Source organism: Arvicanthis niloticus, chromosome 23 (assembly GCF_011762505.2).
Source record: "Arvicanthis niloticus isolate mArvNil1 chromosome 23, mArvNil1.pat.X, whole genome shotgun sequence".
NCBI classification, from domain to species: domain Eukaryota; kingdom Metazoa; phylum Chordata; class Mammalia; order Rodentia; family Muridae; genus Arvicanthis; species Arvicanthis niloticus.
The window spans coordinates 9,041,074-9,063,128 of NC_133430.1; the positions used below are offsets into that span (position 1 = coordinate 9,041,074).

The following is a 22,055-nucleotide window of genomic DNA, read 5'->3' on the forward strand; positions in this document are numbered from 1 at the left end:
CCTAAACTCCCTAAGGAACCCCACAGACTGGATGCCAAGTGTTCACACACATGAGTCTGCAGGCTGCTTTTATTCAAACCACAGGAGCATCCTTAACAGTATCCTGGCTCAGTTAAGGAATACGTTCAGTTGAAAACGCATTTGTGGGCCAGTGAGATGGCTCAGGAGCTAAAGGTGCTGCCTGGTGACCTGACTGATCTTTGGGACTCAAATGATAGAAGAGTAAGACTCAACTATAAAAGGTTATCTTCTTCTGACCTCTGTAAGTGTATGTACACACATACACACATACACACACACACACACACACACACACACACAGAGAGAGAGAGAGAGAGAGAGAGAGAGAGAGAGAGAGAGAGAGAGAGAGAGAGAAGGGAGAGAAGTAAATAAATAAATAGAAATACATTTAGGGCTATCAAGTTACCCTTCATCTGGCCTTTTAATCAGCCTCAATAGCCTGGCTGCAATGATCTTTGTAAAGTGAATTTGATCACTATAAACATTCAATAGCTGGATCCCAAGAGGTATTAGTAAGAGTTGGGTGTGTGTGTGGGGGGGGGGGGGTGGCAATTCTCAGGTGCCAGATCCAGATCCAGGAGTTGCTATGGTGGCCTGACTCAACAGCAGCTGTCTGCTTGCTGATCCCAGGAAGCCTACTCACTTCTCACCCCAGCGGGCCTGCTGTGGCTCCCCGGGGACTCTGGCCAAAATCCATGGATCTGGGGAGCGGCCTCTGCATCAGTCCTCTGGACACAGCAGTGGGCCTTCTCTGCTGATGTCATTAGAGGCATAGCCCAGCAGGGGAACAAATTGCTTGCAGCGTCTGGTGGGAAGATCCAATTTTCACCCCGGGAAAGGACAGGGTGGAGGGACATATTGTCTCTGACATGCCAAGTGCCACTTCTGGCCTTGCTGTGTCCCTGTCACTCAGAGCAGTGCTGTCAGGGCCTGTGGGCCTAGCCTGGGTCTGCTAACTTTCCCGTTTCCATCGCTGGGGTACATACACTGCAACTTTCTATATGGCTGTTTTCCTCTGAAAACGAAGATGCAGAGACTGAGCAGGCCAGCCTCTCACACTAGACTCTGACCGACATTTGAATATACATCTGTCTTGCCAAATTGACATGCTCACTCTGTGCTGGGCATAGGTTAGTTAGGGGACTCATGCAGGAGGTTGGTCTTGAGGGATCAAATCAGCCAAGGCATCTCCATGGGAAGGGGCTTCCCCAGAGCATGATGGCCTAGCAGAGTTCAGGAAGACATGGGGCTCTACGAAAGGGCATCTGGCCCCTGCCACAGGCTGTCACTTGCTCATTCAAGATCGGCAACGGTCGCAGTTCACGGTCCATGGGACCCTGGTTCCAGACCCCAGCTCCACAGATGCTCACATCCCTTATAAATGTGACATTGGTTTTCAAATAGGAGATGATAGCTGGAAAATTCCCAAATGACCCCTAAGCCCCAGCCATGAGGTTTGCTGGTGTGGGCATGAACTTACACTGGAATGCTGCCTGTTTGCAGTTCCAGAGCCGGGCAGAATGGGTGGGGCAGTTTGCTGTCACTGAAAGGAAGAGCGATGGACGTTCAGGGTCTGGGAAGGGAGACTTCTTTGGTTTTACTTTGTGAAGTCTGGGTCATGGGACTTGGCAGCTTGGTTTCTCTCCCCTTTGAGAGGGGAGTGCCATCTTCCATTTGAGTGTTTGGGCTGTTGAAGAATGGAGCCCCCGTCTGTGGTGGGTTACAATTTACTCAGCATAGGAATGAGGTCTGCAGAGACATGACCAAAAAACCAGAGACTCTCTTAAGAGGGACTGATTTCAACTCATGGTTTGAGTAACCCACAGTCCCTAGGCTCTGTTGATTGGCTTAGAAGTCATAGTATCAGGGCAACAAGGGTAAGTGGAAAACGGCTTATACCTCATGGTGGCCAGGAAGCCAAACAGTAATGGGACATTCCTCAAGTGACCTGCCCTTTCCACCCAGGTCCCACCTTCCACAGACCCACCACCTCCATGTCTCCATGGCTGACTCAAAGAGTCCATCAATGATTTCAGTTATTCCTTAGGTCCCAGCTCTCAGAAGCTCATCTACTCTCTGGAAACCCTTATGCACCACCCAGAAATGGGCTTCGCTGACACCATAGGCATCTTTAGTCCAGTCTTGTCTCTCTGTATGACCCTGTAACCACTCTCTCTCTTCCCCTCCCTCCCTATATATGTATGTATGTATGCATGTCTCTCTGACTCTGTCTCTTCTGTCTCTCTCCTCTCTCCCTCCCTCTTTCCCTCCCTTCCTCCTTCCTTTTCTCTGTATGTACGTCTCTCTGTCTTTGTCTCTTTTCCTGTCTCTCCATCTCAGTTGAAGGGAGGAAGGAAGAGAAATCTTGATATCCTTCACATGGCCTGGCCCCATGCGCCTCAGTTTCCCCAGCTGAAAGATATCAGCATGGACTCAACGTTCCCTGTCATGTTGATTTTTTTTCCATGAGTTTCAGACTTACCACTTGAGCTGTAGCAGGCACGCGGTGTCCAGTTCTATTTTGAGACGCCTCCTTCCCCTAGTGAGTACAATTTTCAAACCCCTCTTCCATCATACTTTTTATTTAATAATACAGCTTTTCGAAGTAGCCTTCTATTTTTACTTTTCCTGTGGCAAGATAATCTCTAACCTTTTTCTCACCACCCAAGTCAATTTCCTTTGTTAATTTCCAAGCTTCTCCCTCCTACAGGGGCCTCACCTCTTGTTACTTAATTGATTTTTCTATCACATAATTCTGTGATTTCATCAATAAGCAATTTTAGAGCCGTTGTCAATTTCTATTTTTTATTCCATTTGATGCGCTCAGTGGCCACCGCTCGGATTAGAAACGAGATGAGGTTTCATTATCTCTTCGATGCCAATTCTCCCCCTGGAGCCTTTCACCACGGCGAGAACATTTCTGAACTTTTTATATTCCCTTCTAATTAATTATTCTTCGTTTTTATTCACTTGCCTGACTTCAATCTTTTGAGTTAAGGGTGTAAATTAACACCTGCCTCCTGGTCCAAGCATTATTTGGAGGTTAGGAGACTTCTGCAGGTGGACTCTCTCTCCCATGCGGTGCCCCCTCCTGTAGAAAGGGCAGCACCCCAGGGCCCACCTTTATTCACATTGACTGGGGGTTTTCCAGTGCCTGACTCTGCTGTCATCCTTGTCCTAACTGGGACCGGAGCCTATCTCTAATTGCTGATCCCTGTGTACTTTGGTGCTTTATTTAAGGCACCATGATGGGGCTGGGAAGATGAATGAATGAATAAATGAAATGCTTGCTATGTGAGCATCAGGAAAAGCACCCACATAAAGGCCAGATGGGACAGTGCATGTCTGGGAGCCCCGAGGGGACAGGGGATGTGGAAACAATCAGATTCAGATGAGCCTGCTGGCCAGACACCAGAACTGGACAAATCTAGGCTCAATGAGAGACCCTCTCTCAAAAGACAAGATAGAAGATGCCAGGAATGATGGCTCAGTGGTTAGGAAAGCTTACTACCATGGCCGAGGACCTGGGCTCTGGTGCCAGCAACCACATGGTGGCTCACACCAGTTCCAGGGGTTCCAACACCATCTTCTGACCTCCAAAGTCACCAGGCACACATGTGAAACACAGACATACATGTGGGCAAAGTGCTTGTACACATAAAAGAACAAATCTTCAAAAATTAATAAAATGGAGGTCAATACAGGAAGATAGCAGATGTTGACCTCTGACCTCTACATGCACGCATATGCATGGGCCTCAGCACACATGAACATATAACACACCACATACACACACACACACACACACACACACACACACACACACACAAACGGGGGAGATAGAGACAAAGACAGAGAATGACAGAGACAAAGTAGATGGATAGATGATAGACAGACAGACAGATACTAAGATAAAATAAATTAAAAAATATATGAAAAGCTGAGGGCAAGAGACACCAAGGCCTCTGCTAACAGTGTGTGTGCAAACAGTCTCTGTACATACTTGATATCTTTCCAGAGGCAGGTGGGTTTGATTGACGGGGCCAAGACACTGCAGGCCCTGTCAGACGCTTTTACCACCTGAAGGAAAAAGCCGTTAAGAAGAATTCCTGATTTCTTGTGACTGGTATCGACCAACTTTCTCTGCCACTGTCTCAGGGGAAAGGTTATCTGCCATCTCAGCAGACTGAACCCTGCAGCACATTAAAGCTGTCACCTGTGTAGCTCACAAGTGAACTTGATGGTGGGGGTCTGTGGGTGCATGGAAACCGGCTGCAAAAAAAAAAAAAAAAAAAAAAAAAAAAAAAAAAAAATTAACTCCTGCCTCAGGGACAACTAGAATGTTCCCTGACCCTGGGTGGTGCGCTACACCTCAGAGGCTACAGCTTAGTGCGGGCTCAACCAACCTTGGTGCAGTGCTCAGACGAGGGTATTTGCCGAAGTTGTGTCTCTCTGTGGATCCATCCATCTACTTCTATGCTGGCAGGGTCATTCCAAGGATGAGCTTCCTGCTCTCAACATCCTGTGAACTGAGCCCTCTCCACTCATTGGAAATCAGCCACCCAACAGTTGTTGTCAAGAAATGTACTTGTGGGGAAGTTTAGGAACATAGGGCTGATGACAAGGGATGGCGTATCCTAAAGATAACTTTCAGGAGACATGGCCATCAGTCTCAGAAAAAGAAAATCAGCCATGATCCCTGACTGGCTGGTTTTGGTTTTTGGTTTTTGTTTTTCACCTTGGATTCCAGGAAACTTGGGGATAGAACTTCAAGGTTGGTTGTTGTGAGCCCAGCTTCAGATCAGGCCTCAACCACAGTCCCCAGAATCATTCGATAACTACATTACTAGCTTACCCTATGCCGTCACTATGCAGGGTGCTGGAGCTGTGACAGTGACATGTTCTGGAAGCTTATCATCTAGGAATGTGTCAAAGTCAATAGTGAAATAAGCCAGGCCACCTCAGACATTGATGGACGCTGGTAGAAGACAGGAGAAGAAGGAAAAGGAGGAAGAGAAGGAAGAGGAGGATGAGGATGAGGATGAGGAGCAGGAGCAGAAGCAGAAAAAGAAGCAGAAGCAGAAGAAGCAGCAGAAGCAGAAGCAGAAGTAGCAGAAGCAGAAGCAGAAAAGCAGAAGCAATCAGAATCAGAATCAGAATCAGAATCAGAATCAGAATCAGAATCAGAATCAGAATCAGAATCAGAATCAGAATCAGAATCAGAATCAGAATCGTGGGAACCCCTTTAAAGAGTTAACGCATAGACACATCTCTCTGAGGAATTGCGATGTTTGATCTTGAATGTCAGTTGACAGGGTTTAGAATCACCATGGAAACGAAGCTCTGGGCACGCCTGTATGGAATTAAGGAGTTTTCCAGATTGGACTAACTGGGGGGCGGGGGGGCTCCCAGCATACTTTGCTCCCTAAATGTGGGTTAGCACAGTTCCATGAGCAGGGGGGTCCTGGATTAAAGAAAGAGGGGAGCCTGGCATCGGCATCCTTCTCCCTACCTCCTGACCGTGGATGCTGTAGCGTGACCTGCTGTCTCCTGTTCCTGTCACCATACCTGCCTCATCTCAGTGGGCTCAAAGCATGAGCCGAAAGGGACCTTCCCTTCTTTAAGTTGAATTTGGCAACTATTTTGTCTAGCCCACCAGAGAAATAATGAATACAGTAGGTGACACTTTAGCTGAGATATGATTGAAAAGAAACTAGACATGGTAGAGGATAGGGTTAGGACCAGACAGGATCTTGGCTGTTCTAGAAATTGCCAAGAGAGGGAAGGGGCAAGCCATTGTCCGAAGGACCCTTGTGCACTTACTTGCTGTGGTGACTTTTCGCACATCTTTCCTGAAGTCCTTCTCTGAAACCAATAATTGGATTAGCAAATCCCTATACAAATTTCTCTGCAATGGCAACCCTGTGCTTTTACATGATCTATGAGTAACTCGTGCCCTGTGATGATGCAGTGTGTGTGTGTGTGTGTGTGTGCATGTGTGTGCACACTCACAGAGAATGACGGTGTCTGCCTCAGTGGAACAGGGACCCCTGCAATGCCTCCCTTGAAGTGATGTAGGGATGACATGAGTCTGTAGGGATGACTGGCCTTGGACTGTGACTGGTGCCTGGCCCAGAGGAAGGGCTTCATTAGCAGAGTGTGTACACTTGCCATGTGGGACTGGTTAGGGAGGGCGTGAGTCTGGCCATGGTTACTGACACGATCAGTTACATAAGTTCTGAGGGTGATTGTTCTGAGAACAGCTGGCAGGATGTATGTAATCTAGTAAGAGCTCACAACCGCTTTAAAGCCACGGTGTGCTTCCCAGCTAATCTCGAATTTGGTTTGAGGATGACCTCATTTTACGAGAACCAGCCTTACTGTCAGCACGTGGGTCAGTGAGTTCCCTGCCTCCTACTGTGGGATCTCTGAGGGTCCACACCCGGCCTTCAAGGGAGGTGAGCAAGAGCGTCCAAAGGCTGGCTGCCAGTCCTGGAAGTTGTCAGCTTGGGGGATGCTGTGTGGTTGGACCAAAGAATTTAAACCATCTCTCTCTGGGGTCTGTTTGGGGAAGGTGTGATGGAGAAGGCAGAAGGTGCTTCTTTGGAGCGTTGACCTGGGAGGGGCCTCAGGAAAGGGAGTGGAGCTAGCACAACTGAGGACCTTCTGTCACCTAGAGGTGACATCCCAGAATTGGATGGGACTGTCTGGCGAAGGGTTTCCATCTTAGAAAATGCAGCAGGGTGTGGTACCTTGGGGCCTAGACCTTGATTGAAGATCTTGGGTCTCAGTGCTTAGAGTCAGCTGGGTTTACCAGGCTTTTCTGACTTTAACATTACAAGTCTCCCTTTTCTGGGCCTCATTTTCCCTGACTAAAGGAAAGAAAGGAGAAAGGCCTTTGGGTCCGTGCACGTTGTCTTATTCTCATAGTTAACAGCACAATAAATGGCTGAAGGTCATATGAAGGTCATAGTAAATGTCTCCCCCCCCCCCCCACACACACACACACTGTTACCTCCTTGAGCTGAGCAACCCAGAATCCTGAGAATGTATGGGTTTGCTCCTATTACGGACATGTGGGAGAGAGTGGGCCTCAGGCCCCAGCCAAGAGGGGCTTGATGGTTCTCCTTCTTGAAGCAAAGCTGTCTCTGGGCACAAGGCCAACCTGGACACGGAGGAGCTCTGGCCTCTTGATTTTCCTCACTGCCCTAGTGGCTAATTGAGCACAGGACAGTATCTATGGCACGTATACAATAAACATTACTTCAGCCATCTGGAACCATCTTTCTGCAAGCTGTCCATCACTTTGGGGCCCCGGGCCAGGTTCTGGGGGGATGTACTGCTTTGGAGAGAAGGAAGACTCCCTCCTTAGGAGAGCCCCGCCCTTCAAGTTTGCCAGCGTGGCATGACATTCCCATTGTAAAAGCGATGCTCTCATGCTAACACAGATATTGAGCATCACCTCAGGCATGACGTCATGGTTAGGAGTGGGGTTCAAACATGTGAGGCAGGGCTTCAGCCCCAGGTCAGGCAGACATGGCACAGTGTGTGTAAACCCTGGTGGGGAGGGCTCCCTGATCTTGAAGGGAGGGCTTCCCATGGCTCCCTCTGTCCTTCTGTACAGCTGATACCATGAGGTGGTTTTCTTCCCCAACCCACCCCCACCCCTGTGGCAACTGATGTAACCATGATGTAAGGCAGACTGTAAAACAGTCTTTTCACACTCTTAAAAAGAAATATATTATACATGCGTATAATATATTTCGGTCAAATCCGTTATCTCCCCTCCAAACTTCCCTTCACCCTCGTCACCTTCCGCTGGGAGCAGCATGCACACTGTAAATCACAGAGTCTACTCTGTGCTGCTTGCATGGACGTGGGTGTGGGACCATCTACTGGAGCATGAGTCAGCTTCCTTAACCAAGATTTAGAATATTTGAAAACACCGCCTGTAGGATGCTGGTTGCAGCACTGAGAGCAAGACCTGCTTTGGTGGAACTTGGGGGTGGTGCCAGGGTGGCTACGGAGGGCGGGGTAAAGTGACAGGGCCTGGGGGGGGGTGTTCTGTGGGCTTTGTAGGCTGCTCAAGAGACATTTGAACACTTTAAGATTGAAGTATACAATGTCATTACATACTTCTTAAGCATACACCTCCATGAATTTCCTACCCTCAAGCCCCCAGGTAACCTCTAGGCAGCCACAGGTTTTGTTGTTGTTGTTTGAGGCAGGGTGCTCCCATGTAGCTTAGGGTGGCCTTGAATTCTTAGTCTTCTGCCTCAGCCTCTAGCATGCTAGGATCAAAGGTTAGCACCATGATACCCATCATGCCACGGTATTTCCAATATCAAGAAAGGCTCGGTGCCCGCCCCCAGGTAACAACCACCAGAGGCTAACCCCAGAGCTAACTATCAGCCTCCACAGACAGTGCCTTAGTCTACCCTGTGCTGTCATCTTACAGGGATTTATTTACTCCTCACAGTTCAGGAGTCTCCGGGATCCAAAACTCAGACATTCCCCTGACAAAGGCCTTTTCATTCAGCATCCTGGAGTGGGGTGCAGGGGGGCACACCCAGGTTCCTTAGCTCTGCCATTGGCCTTGCCAGTCCTCTGCCCATCTGTGGCTCATTCTTTTCTTTGCTGTGTAGTACTCTCTGCAGTAGTGTGGTTCATCTGCCGGAGGCCTTTTTCAGTCCCAGTAGAAGACAACATTCTGTCTCTCTCCCCCCCTTTCCCTTCTCCAGCTGAGCTCATGGACTTGAAGTATTTCAGGTGGAGGGATTGGAACCCATTGAAGCAGTTCCCCAGTCCCATTCAGGGGCTACCATGGTGGGAGGCCTCACTGTAATAGAAACACATGTATTCAGCAAGCAAGTTTGGATGCCAACTTCAGAGGATCAAGGCCTCCTAAGGCTGACTCATCTGTGGCTCTGTGAGGGACCTTCCTCTGGAGCCCAGGGATCAGAGAGTAAGCTCTGGGGCTTGCATCCAACCCTATTCCAGGCGGAGCCAGACAGCACCTATACTGGAGATGCTGGGCTCACAGATTGCTTAGAAGTCACAGAGCCACCTAACTGTCCCTGTCCCTATATTCCCAACTGGGAGCAAAGCTCTGGGATGACTGAGTTGTTGCTGGTGGACAGTAGGTCTCTGTGGCACTGCACATCCCCAAGGGAATATTCATGGCCTTGGGGAAACAGGGTTTTGGAATTGTCTGTGAAACTGACAGAAACAGGCTCCCAGGGCCCAGCTCAGGTCCCTTCTGGCTCTTTGGCAAAGGCCTCCAAGAGGTCGCATAGTCGGGTATCTGGAATCTTCAGTAAACCTGGGTGCTCGGAGGATAAGTGTTTGGTTTCTGCTGGTGAAAATTTTAATTAGGGTTTTCATGAGGGTCAGAGACTCTGTGATGAATGGCTGAAAATAGCCTCAGTGGGCACTTGGGCTGGAGAGGCCTAAAAACAGAAGCGGTCTTCAAAGAAGGACACTGGGTGCCCAACCTGAAGCACCTCCTCTAGAGACCCAGGGCCTGGTTCCCAGGGACCTCACCTCGCCCTAAACAGCAAGGGCATAGACACATGGCTCCAGAGCCCTGGCCTGACCAGGGCCAGAAGGACCTTTAGGGTACTAAAAGAGGACACAGGCCTGCACTCTGTCTCCTCACACTTCACAAGACTTCCTTCACCCCCACATCACCCCTCCCAAGTTCTCGTACTTCTGTCCATGGCTCCCACCCTACCCCCATCTTGATAATCCCTGGGTCTTAGCAAGGAAGACTGGGTCTGAGCAGAATGTTCCAGATGGAGAGAATTGCCTTTGATTCCCAGTGGCGTTCTTGTGTTTGATCTGGGCAGTTTTAAGTAGTGTGGAGGATTTTATTTATGACTGATGCAAAGGGGGTTTGGGGTTTGGAATTCCATTCCAGATATAGTGAAGACAGCCTGGAGCCAGAAGAGAGAGCAGATGGGGCATCATCTTAGCCTTGGTCTTAGTATGAGCTTTGGGTTCACGGTTGGAAACTGAGTCCTTGAGTCAAGTCAGCTGTGTAGAGAGGTGTAATGTGCAGACACAGTTCGGCCCTAGGGCTGTTCTTAGGAATGGCTATTTAGTCACCTGGAGGAAAATCCTTCAGAGCAGTTTTCATAGAAGGGATCTGGTGCCCCTTGTCCTCTCTGTCACCATGTGGTCCCCTCTGCTGTATGACAGGGTTAAGGCTCTGCTTACAAGGGGAACAGAGTTCTTCCATCTTTGACTATCTTTCCCAGGATTTGATGCTCTTCTTCTCCCTGGTTTCAGTCATGTGACTTTCACAGGAAGCAGTTTCCCTGATGGCTGTTGGCACAGATTTGTGCAAAACGAGCAGCGATGGCTTCTTCCTTCTAATCATCCGTAAATGCCACATCTCTTGGCATCACTGCCTCCCCTCTCTCCCAGCCACCAGCTGTCCAATGTTCAGCGTCCCTAGAGCCACAGCTTCAGAGAACCATGTAATGTACATCTGAGGCCCCTTCTCAGGGCCGTGGGACTGAAAGGGAGTGTGCATGGGAGAGAGAACCAGAAACCACAGTCCATGGAGGCTTCTCCCTGTCCATTACAGGGCATTCTGTCTGGCCCCACACCCATAAAGGGGTCTACTTCTACCCTCCAACCAGAGATCTTGCTTTTGCTCCCTCTTCCACAGCTGGAGGCCTTGAATCTGCCCCAGGTACTTGCAGGGAGAAAGTGCAGAGTCCTGGGGACACACCACGGCTCAGCTACAGAAGTGTAGGATCTTCAAGACAGAGGGGACCTCAGAGGTGGTGAAGAAGAGTATTTGGTGCTAGTGCACCTGTGGGCTGGGGTTCATTTCTTCATTTGTTAGATGAGAAATAAGCTGAGGACAGTCCAGTCAATGGGAAGTTACAATTCAAGAGACAATGACTTGGCCCAGGTCACGGCTAGCCTTCTGTAAACTGCTCTCTGATCTACCTTTTCTGTCTCCCCAGTCTCTGCTCTGAGCAATCACTTCAAAGGATATCAGCCCTGGACTTATCAGGGCCTGACACATTCACCTCTCTCTGCACCTTAGAAACCCGCCCTGTCTTCAGGAGGCTCCCCGGGCATCCCAAGGGACATTTTCCTCGAAAAACTGGTTTTGAACTCTTTTCTGCTCCTGTTCCCCAGACTCCAGCTTGTAGCCCTGCCTTTGGCCTCTTTCTGGGGCGCTGCTGTGCCACACTTTGCACAGCTGCATATGTGAAGGGAGATTTCACATATTCAACGTTACCGGGTTAATTAGAAGGAATCTGGCTGAAGTCTTGCTATGCTGCTTGGGCTGCGGAAACCAACAAGAGCTCTAACTGTGCTCTGGGAAACCAACCCCGGAGCCGAGTCTCTCCCAAGGCTCATTACGGGGACAACAACATGACAAGTTAATATTTTTAGCGGTGAATGACGAGCGAAAGCATCCGCGCTAAGTCTTTGGGGAGGCTCCTCCACAGTCTCCCCAAGATGTTCGACTTCCTTCCAAAGAACAGAGTTTAAATAGTTTGTAGGCACAAACTTGATGAAAATTTGACATTTGATAAGAAACTAATTTGGGTGTGCTTTTTTTTAATACTTTAAAACGCTAAAGTAATAAACAACATCTATAAATGTCAGACTTTTCTATTTTGATTATGTTGCTTTGATTTTTATCAACTTTTTTTTTATTAAAAATCCACTATAAATGAAATAGAGAAGGGGAGATGGGCGCGAGAAGATAAATCTTACAATTATCCAGACATAAGCGACAGCATCCCATTTTTTCTCAGCACTGGGGATTATTATTTTTTGTCTTGCTACGGTTATTATGATATCTTTATCTTTGTCTTTGAGTCTAGAAAAACTGTGGCGTGATAGGAACAGGAATTAAATTGTGAAGTGAAGGTGGCTCTCCAGCTCAGACAGATCAGGAAGATGCCAGGGTGGGGGTGGTGCAGAGGACAGCTCAGATTCCCAGCCTTTGGACTGCAGGAGGGAAGCTGGCTGTCCACAGCTGTCCTCCAGGATGGGCTCCTCACTCGGCTGAAGTTCTGAAGTTCTTCTCTGGAGTTCTGCATGATCCACCCACTTGCCCCCACTTCTTATCTTTGGGTTCTGTATTTAGTTGAGGTCTCCCATGGAATACGACACGCTCTTCTCAAGGGGAGGAGCTCATCCAGTTTCAGCTCACACAAGGAAGTGTTAGTGAGTTTTGCTAGGAAGACGGAAACGGGAGTGTGTGTGGGGGGATACCTAGATGGATGGATGAATAAGTGGCTAATGATCTGGATGCAAGAAAAGGAGGAAGACAGATCAATAGGGAGATGGATAGAAGGAAAAAAAGGGAGTGGAGGAAAAGATGAAAGGGGCAGGGGTGGACCGAAGATGGAATGGTCCCTTTTCATCTTGCTGTGAGCATTATGATGGAAGAATGGATGGACAGATGCGAGACAAGATGATGGATGGATGGATGGATGGATGGATGAGGGGAGGGAAGATGAGGTAGATGAAGGGAAGGATGGAAGGATGAAAGCAGGGATGATGGATGGAAGGACAGGACAGCAGCCAGAGGAATGACGGACATGGGGGGATGAATGTATGGCAGGATAGAACAGTGTGTGGATCAGTGAGAAGAAAGATGGGTGGGAGCGGGGAATTGGAGGTTGATGGAGGGAAGAGGAAGGGGCAGGGGAACACTTCCCTCACGCCTCAGCCCTGCCCACTGGGCAGGCAACCACAGATCCTGCCACAATGTTAACTTTCAACTTGACACCAGAGTCACTGTGGAAGATAGTCTCAGCGAGTGCTTAACGGGTCAGGCTAGCCTCCGGACATGTCTGTGGAGGACTGTCGGAACAGAACTGGGATGGCCTGCCCAGTGTAAGCTACAGCATTCTCAGGGTCTGGGGACCTGGATGCAGAGCATACACAGGCATATGCACATCTATCTCTCTCTGCCCCCTACTGTGAATGTGACTAAGCTGCTTCAAGTTTCTGCCTCGACTCCCCCCACTGTGAGGCCAGTTGCTAACTGCCACAAAGTCCTGGGCACAGATGCAGGACATGGTTGCCCTCCTCCACATTCTTGCTTCTGATGCAGCTAATTGGAACAGATTTTGTTGTGGGTAAGGGTGACCTCTAACAAGAAGCTCCTGCCTATTTTCTGAAAGACACCACCATGATTGCCTCATAAAGGAGGAGCTGGATCGGAGGTAATGAAGGAAGAGAGTGGCTACGTCTGGGCAGCTGGGATAGTTAGCTCTCCGACATGCTAAAACTTACAAGCTGATCCTGTAAGAGTGGGAGCTCAGTCTAATTAGCACCCAGCAAGCCACAGGCAAGGCTGATAACTAGCAGGCTCGTGGGATGAAACAGAGTCAAGGTCAACAGTTAACAAGCACAGGTCAGGGACTTCAACCCTGACTGGACAGACAATGTGTAAACAGCGTGGTTGGTTTGGCCAGGGGGGTTTTGCAGCGAGCATGTGTGCCTTCCACGGGATCAGCCCATCATAGCCCAGAGCCTAACTAATCTCAACAGAAATTATTTCTGTCTTTGTCCAGTTCCTGCTATAAATCCTGTATCACCCCAAACAGACATGCCTTTACTTTCTTGGGAGAATCTCTCACTTTCCTCAAATAAGTTTCCTTGATAAAGTCTGCTTTCGCTTTGCTTCTTCCCAGGGGTACCATTTCCTGCATCTTCATCAGCCTGGGATAAACTTGAGACCAATGATCTCAAGTTGACATTTGGAGATCACCAAGTCCCCAGCACCGTAAGTCACCGGGTCACAGGCACTCAAGCTCAGAGGGGTCCCGTTAGCCTCACAAAACAGTGTCAGGCTTAGTGTACATGCAGAGGGAAGACAGGACTGGATCAAACTGGAAAGAGGGAAAGCCAGGATGCGGTGGGGTTAGAGCTGCCACCCTTTAGAGGCAAACCAAGGCCCAGGCTGGGGGAGCGTATGAATGGGGACAATATGGTGAGATGGCAATGACAGCTGTGCTCAGCCCTCTAGGATAATTTGCTTTCTATTGCTGCAATCAACCTTCTGACCAAAAGTAGCCAACTTATAACAGCCCATCTATGAGGGAAGTCAGGGCAGGAACCTGGAGGCAGAAACTGAAGCAGAGACCATGGAGGAGTGCTGCTCACTGGATGATCCACATGGCTCACTCAGCAATTTTTTTTTAAATAACCCAGGACCACCCACTTACCCAAGGTTAGCCCCCCCCCCCCGCCAGTAGGCTGGGACCTCTCATAGCAGTTACTAACCTAGAAAATGGGCCACAGACTCGGCTACAGGGCACTCTTGTGAAGCCATTTTCTCACCTGAAGTTTCCTCTTCCCAGGTGAGTCTAACTCGTGACAAGTTAACAAAAAAACAAACAAACAAAAACAAACAAACAAAAAACAAAAAAAAACAACTAAACGACAACAACTTTAAGCAGCACACCCCACACCCCTGGATGAGAGGAGGGAACATCTGATACCACCACCTGTGGCTTTAGACTGTTCTTCAGGCCAGAGGGTTATATGTCTAGGTACAGAGTGTGGGAAGTGAGTACCCACCCCAGCTGCTCTGTCATACCCACCCTGAAAACCCCATCCTGAGGTCTGGAGCAGTCCTCTATGTGAGCCTCAGAAAAAGGCCCATGTCCCAGAGGGCAGGGGCTTCTGAGCACATATTGAAATTGGTGGCTTCTGTCTGACTCAAGCAGTGGGACCAGGCATAGAGAGCGCAGACAAAGAAGGAAAGACTGAGGCTGGGAACAGATTTCAATTAGATTTAGGGATACCTTCACACTCCTTTCTCCCAGTTCTGGGTGTTGAACTAGCGTCAGGGGTTCAAAGCAAGCATTCCTATGATTCCAAAGTGCCCAGGCATGATGATAGATGTCCAGTATGGAATGTGGGGCCCATGGAATAATGACAGTTGAACAGAAGCCCCTCACCTTGTGTGAGCTGGTTTTGAGGAGTCAAGGAGATGTCTGTTAAGGGAAGGGTGAAGGGAAGGAAAGTCACTACTGGTTTGGGCACTGCAAAGGGAGGGAAATAGTGGGCAAACCTTGTAAGCTGGTAACCATTGCTCATTGTCCAAACTTTTCCAGGTACTCTCAGGTAGAACCTGAGGGGAGGGCCACAGAGGTTGCAGTGGGGTCATATACTTTGAGTAGTGTCCCCAGGCTGGGTAACAGGGCTGGGACATCTTGGAGCAATAATTTATTTTTAAACCCTAGTTGAGTCTCTTTCTTCCCAGGTCCAGGAGTACACCCTCTTTCTTTTGTGAGTAGCAGAGGCCCCATGCTTGCCCAGCACTTCAGCACTCAAGGCCTTGACTGGTACTATTTAAAAGCATCTTGATCCAGGCCAGAGAAAGAGGTAATTGGGGGCCTGGGAGATGAAAGGGGCGCCCCCCCATGTGCTGCCCTTGCAGAGGGGTCAACAAAACCCTCCTTGTGGTCCTGCCAATTATAGCCACCAAGGAGAGCGACTGGGCCAGACAGGAGACGTGACTACCCCCCTCCCTAGGGTGAGCTGGGGTCACTGCTGCTGCCCACACAGCCCCAGGCCTCCGGGTCAGCCTGGGAAAGTGGCTCTGGGCTGAGACCCAATAGTCCTGGGGCAGGGCTGGCCCTCCTTAGCTGGAAGACATGTTCACGGACCCTGTAAGCCTGTGGTAAAATGAAGGGAGGGCAGGCTGGAGCTGCCCACACCCCAGCAGAGCATTGTGCTTTGGTGCCCTTGGGGCTGCTGAATCCAACCATGTCTGTAAATGCCATCACTGCAAAGTTATCCTACCACCATAGATGCCCTTTCAGGACCCCAGCATCCGGGCTGGACACTGCAGGTGGTACAAAACATCCTTGTTCACTTTCCACTAGTCAGAGCCCGCCTGGATATCTGTACCTGCCCTTCAATGTGCACTGGGGGCGTGTCTGCTCCAGCATGCCAGTTCTAGACCCTGACATGGCTGCCCCCTGGCGTCCCCAGCCTTCATGCTCAGTGGTCCTAATCCCAAATCTAAAAGACACAGCAGCCGAGTGCAAGCTGAACACTGTTTGCTCAAGTGCTCTGCCTGCCTGTGTTGCTACTTGTCTGTTCTCTCTCTCTCTCTCTCTCTCTCTCTCTCTCTCTCTCTCTCTCTCTCTCTCTCTCCAGACACAAACTCTCTCTTCTCTCTTTATCCTCACTCTCATTCTGTCTGTCTGTCTGTCTGTCTGTCTGTCTGTCTGTCTGTCTGTCTGTCAGCAGGTACCAAAGTGCCCCTTACCAGCATCCCCAGAACTTTTAATTCTTGGACCTGGCTCAGCAAGAGGGCTGTATCTTCCCAAGGAATGTCTGATGTCTGGCAGCCTTCATAGCCTTAAGTAGATCTGCTTCTGTCTCCACCTGCAGGGTTGTCCACTAGGCAGGGCTGGAGGGTGACTGGAAAAGTCTTACCCTGGCCTATGGCTTTTAATCACCCCTATAAGCAATAAGCAGTCCATCAGTCAAGGAGAGAACAAATCACATACAAGTGGCTTGTGTTGTTTCCAAGAAGGTAGGGCTGCCTAGGGTCCTTCCACCAGCCTTGTTATATAGATCAATTTGCTAATGTTTTGTTTTGTATAATTTGAAAGCGTTTTCTTCCTTTTTCTGCTTGATGAAGTCCTGTGGTTTTTGTTTTGTTTGTTTTGTTTTTATTTGCCTTGTCTTTGTTGTCTGCTCTTTGGAGATGACACACACACACACAAAAAGACATGACCAAGACCCATATCACAAAGATTTATCCCTCACAATAATTTTATGGTTCGATGATGTTAAACCCTTTAATCCATTTGGGGACTGGTTTTGTGTATAGTGTGAAGAAATAGCTCAGCTTTGATTTCTACATGTGAGTCTCCCCCTTCCCATGTCCCTGGCTTCTCGGCCTGCTGGGCACAGACGCACACGTCTGTTTTGGGACTCTCTAACTGGTTGCATTGATCATCATTGATCAGTGTGTTGTGTTTTGGTTGCCACAGCTATGTCGGAGATTTTGAGTCTGCCGTGAGGCTTCCAGCTCTGGCTCAGGATTCCTTTAGTTATCCAGAGACTTTTATGGCTCAGTTCAAATGTCAGGATTGTCTTTTGACCTATGTGAGTAATGATATGGGGGACTCATTAGACATTGATGAGGTCTGGAGCTGTCTTTTCTGACATTATGGACATTTTAAACAAAATTGGTTTCCCTTCTGTGAACATGGGGTATCTTTCTGTTTATTTACCTGTCTCCTGGACTTGTCCCAACAATGTTTTATGGTGTTCATTGCTCAGGCTTTTTATATCCTTGGTTAAATTCATTTCATTTTTTGTAGCTATAGAGGTGGAATTCCTTTTGTGATTTGTTTTCAAATAGCTGTTGTGTACAGGTAGCTTCTGATTTTTATGTATTAATTTTCTGCCATATTTTAAAATTAGTTCATTAGTTATGGCCTTTTGTGGGTAGTAAGACAAGATTTAATGTCTTCCTTTCTGATTTTGAAATCTTTTTTTTTTCTTATTTAATTGCTTTGACTAGGCCCTCCAACATAATGTTAAACAGAAGTGGCCAGGTGTGTGTGAGTGTGTGTGTGTGTGTGTGTGTGTGTGTGTGTGTGTGTGTCTGTCTGTCTGTCTGTCTGTCTGTCTCACTCCTGAACTCAGAGGGAAAGCTATGTGCTTGTCACCCTTGCATATAATGTTCCATATGACTGTCTTGCATGGACTTTTTCTGGTGACATACATTTCATCTGTCATTTGTATGGTGTGTTGAGGGCTTTTTTTTTTTTTTTTTTTTTTTTTTTTTTAATCATGAAAACGCATTGCACTTTGTGAAAGGCATTTACCTGACCTTTCAGGAGCAAACAGCAGATGACTGTAGTGAGTGTGCCCGTGCTGTTGAATCTGCTTTGCTAGTAGTTCGGGAAGGGCAGTTGCTTCTGGTTATCAAGCATCAGTGATATTGGCTTATTGGCTTATAGATTTTCCTCCTCCTCCTCCTCCTCCTCTTCCTCCTTCTCTTCCTCTTCCTCTTCCTCCTTCTCTTCCTCTTCCTCCTCCTCTTCCTCCTCTTCCTCCTCCTCCTCCTCTTCTTCCTCTTCTTCTTCTCCTTCTCCTTCTTCTTCCTCCTCATTTTTAATACCAAAGATTGAACCTAGGATCCTATCCATGACAATTTAGTGACTAGCAGAAGCCTGTGTGTGTGTGTGTCTCTCTGTGTGTGTGTGTGTGTGTGTGTGTGTGTGTGTCTGTGTGTGTGTGTACATGCATATTATTCTTTTTCTTATCCTTTTTGTTTTGGTTTGTTTTAAGATAGGCTTTTGCTATATAGCCCTGGGCAGATCTGGTACTCACTATGTAGCTCAGGCTGGCCTCAAATTCACGCTAATCCTCCTGCTGTCACCTCTCGAGCTCCAGGACTACAGCATTGCACCTGCTTTGCAGTCATGTGGCCCAGGACCCATAGCTCCTCTGGAAGTATTCCTTCCTCTTTAACTTTCTGGAAGAGTTGCATAAGGATTGACAGCTGTGCATTGACTGCTTTGTGGAATTTAACCACCAGGCATCAGACCCCTCACTTTTCTTTGCTGGGAGGGTTTTTGGCTTCGTTCTATCACAGACTCGATTTCCTTACTTGCCATTGGTCTGTGCAGATTTTCCAGATTTTCCTGGAGCTCTGCTGCTGGATCTGCCTTTCTGCTCTTCTGGGTTACCCTGCTTTGCAGGCCCAAGATTGCTCACAGTGGCCCTTTGTCTTCCTGTGGTATCAGTTAAAATAACCCCTCTTTTATTTCTAAATTTATTTATTTAAAATGTCACACTGTTTCTCTTTGTCTGCCACCCTGGTCCCACTGGAAACATTTTATGGATGAGACCCCCACCAGCTGCACAAAGTGCTCCTGGTATCAAGCCCCTCCCTCCTTGGCAATGCAGTCTTTCTTGAGTGGTCCCATGAATGTTTTCTTCTCCTCCATGGTCTGGAAACAATCACAGCTAAGCTTGTAGGTGGTTGTCAGTGGCTTCAGATCAATCAATCTTCTCCAGAGCCCGAGGTTTGGTCTGGACCATCAAGGACTTAAAGTGTTAGCACTTGCTTCTTGGTTCCCCCCCAGAACCTTTGAGCCTGATGAAGGCATTAGTCACCTCTCCATAAGGAACGAAGCCACCCAGTGGGTTGACGCTCTTGTCAGACAGGTCATAGTCAGTAGATGCATTGTTCTTGATCAGTTTACCATCCTTGATGAGGGAGCCTTGACCAGTCTTGTAAATCTTCTTGTTAATCTCTGTTCAGTGATGGTATGATGGAAGTCTTTCTGCCACAGAGAAGGCTATTCGGGCAGGGTGCCAGCCTCCAACAGAGGCGATCTTGCACAGCCCTCGATGGGTTTTCACAGCCATTTGTTTGTATGCCAAAGACTGGTCACCCCTTTGTACCCACTGCCTTTGCACTCAGTGACATCCATCATCTCATCCTGCCCAAACACCTGGTTCCCAGGCAACTGCTGCTCCAGGCTCTCTGGGGCCCAGTCTAGCTTCTCAGCCATTGTGCCCCATTCACCTGGATCTCCATCAAGTGTGCCTTCTTCTGGCACAGAGAAAGCAGACGCAGCTGAGTGTGGGCAATTATGAAATGTGGGCAATTATGCGGATGACTTGGCAGTACTTCTTCATGCTGTTGAGCTCCTTCTCCAGCTGTCGCTTGCCTGTGTCAAACTGCCATTTCTTACAAAATTTGCTGGAGGCCTTCTTCTCAGATGTGTGCCAGTTCTTAGAGAAACACCTTTTACACTCATCACAGATATGCTCAGCAAATACTGTCTTGAATGTCTGGAGGCCTCGCAGGGTTTCTACGGGTCCTACATAAGCACCATGGGTGGAGTTTCCATAACGGTTACAGCCTCCACAGCTTCTTTCTTGTTCACCTTAGATCCTGGACTGTCAACTTTCCAGATGATGTGGGTCATGCCAGCCTTGTAGCTGAGAAAGGCTGAGGTGAACAGGCTTGGAAGGGTCATCATTGGGGAAGCTCTCCAGTTGCCCATGACACCAGCTGTTGCACTTCTGAGGCAAGATGCCCAAGGACCCATGCCTGGGAGATGAGAATTTCCTGTGAGACATCCTGCACCACACACCACAGACAGAGCTAAAGTTCTGGGTTTTATCTTTTCAAAAGATGGGCTCTAAGCCATTTATTTATTTATTTATTTATTTATTTATTTATTTATTTATTTTTGTCTCTCTATCTTCTATTTACAACCACTCTGTTTTGCTTTGTTCCCTTTTCTAAGTTTTTGTTTTTTTGTTTTTTTTTTTTGCCAAGCCCTTGAGGGTGCAACATTGAATGTATATAATTATATATACATATGTACACATATATATAACTATATATTTGCTTAAAGCATTTTTTTTGCTGTATCCCATTTATTTTGACATGCTGCTTGTATTTTCATTTGTCTCAGATTTTAAAATTTTATTTTATACATTGAAGTATTTTGTATTTATCAGCACCTTTTATACACATCAGAATCTATTAGTGTATACTGATTTTACATGGTGATGGGCTTTATAAAGCTGGAATCACGCAAGTGTATTGCTGTCAGTGCTACGTCAAAAACATAGATGAATACACTAGTGTCTTTCTGCGATGTCAGAATTTATTGAATTAAATAGATCCGCAGGATATAACACTTTCCAAAGCAGTTATTTCCCAGGTATCCCCACTTCCCTTGGTAACCTGGCTGATATGAATACAGGTTGCTTTATTTATTAGTTACTAGTATTAACTAGTATTACTAGTATAACACATATCACATGGTAAGTAAATCTATATTAGCAGTTTTATGTATGAACAAAGAATTCCTGGAAAGAAGCTGTGTCCGCAAAGGCTGATTGGCTGATGAGAAGAACCGTGGGGAAGTTGGAATGTTGCAGGCACAGAGCCAAGTTAGAATTATCTCAGACTATCTTTAGTCCCCTAAACTGCCATGCCTTATTCACCTCTAAATACGATCTAACATTCTTTGACCAACAGATAACTTTTTAGAGTGTACTAACTTAACAGGACCCAATTTTTCACCCATCAAAGGACACAAAGAATGCTATCAGATAGTGTCTGGAGCCTACTGACAAGATTTCTCTGCTTAACTGTAACCTAGGTCTCTGACGTTTTCACCAATATATTTGAGGAGCGTCTTGATTTACGACATGCTTTGTCTTGTTACTATAAAAACTTCATCAAACCACTTGCACGTTGAAAAAAAAAAAAAAAACGGAATCGGGGATAAGTATGCATTCTTGGACCATGGTCACTTGTATTGGGCTCCAAAATAAAACTCTCCCTTATCCTTTTTGAGGTTATGCTTTTGCACAGACACATGTAAGTTACAGAATGCATACGAAGGGTCAAAGAGGCAGCAGCCAACTTTTCTGAAGTTTCAGGGGTCAGCTGGCAGATGTGTCAATAGAGTCTGTTGATGGGACAAGGAACCCACACCTGTTACAAGAAGGAGAGTGCTGCTGTGAATTAGGCCACTGAGGTCCCAGGTTTGAGAATGGAGCTGCAGAAGCAGAAGACAGGGTCTCTGCCAGCAAAGGGACAAGGAATGGATGGGTGGATGGTCCTGGTCCAGATGGAGGAGCAGACAGATAGGCAGACAGCAGTTGAGTAGGCCATGTCACCATTAGGGACCAAACCAAGCTGAAGGCCCAGGAGAAGTTGGAATTCTCTGTCTTTGGGTCCTTGTAACACACTGGCTGGTTATATGACAGGTTGGTGGAGGCCATCAGAATTGCAGTGCTTGGTGGTCCAGCTCATCATGGGAGCAGTCTGACAGGCTCATGTCCTTTCTTTGATCTGGTGTGCTTGGTAACTTCTTGGGCCTGCTTTCCCATAAAATGATTTTAATACACTTGTGTGCCTCTACAGTACCAATTAACCTGGACAAATTTATCAGGACGCACCCTTTATACTCCCAGGAGTAAGTCCTTCACCAGTCTGTGACGCCTGAATAGATGGTGTTCGTGCATCTACCCAG

General features: G+C 47.7%; 1 pseudogene; it reads right to left on the reverse strand.

Annotated features, from left to right (window-relative positions):
- Window positions 1–18,342: 18,342 nt before the first annotated feature.
- Window positions 18,343–20,139, reverse strand: LOC143436613 (large ribosomal subunit protein uL3 pseudogene; annotated as a pseudogene).
- Window positions 20,140–22,055: the final 1,916 nt, after the last annotated feature.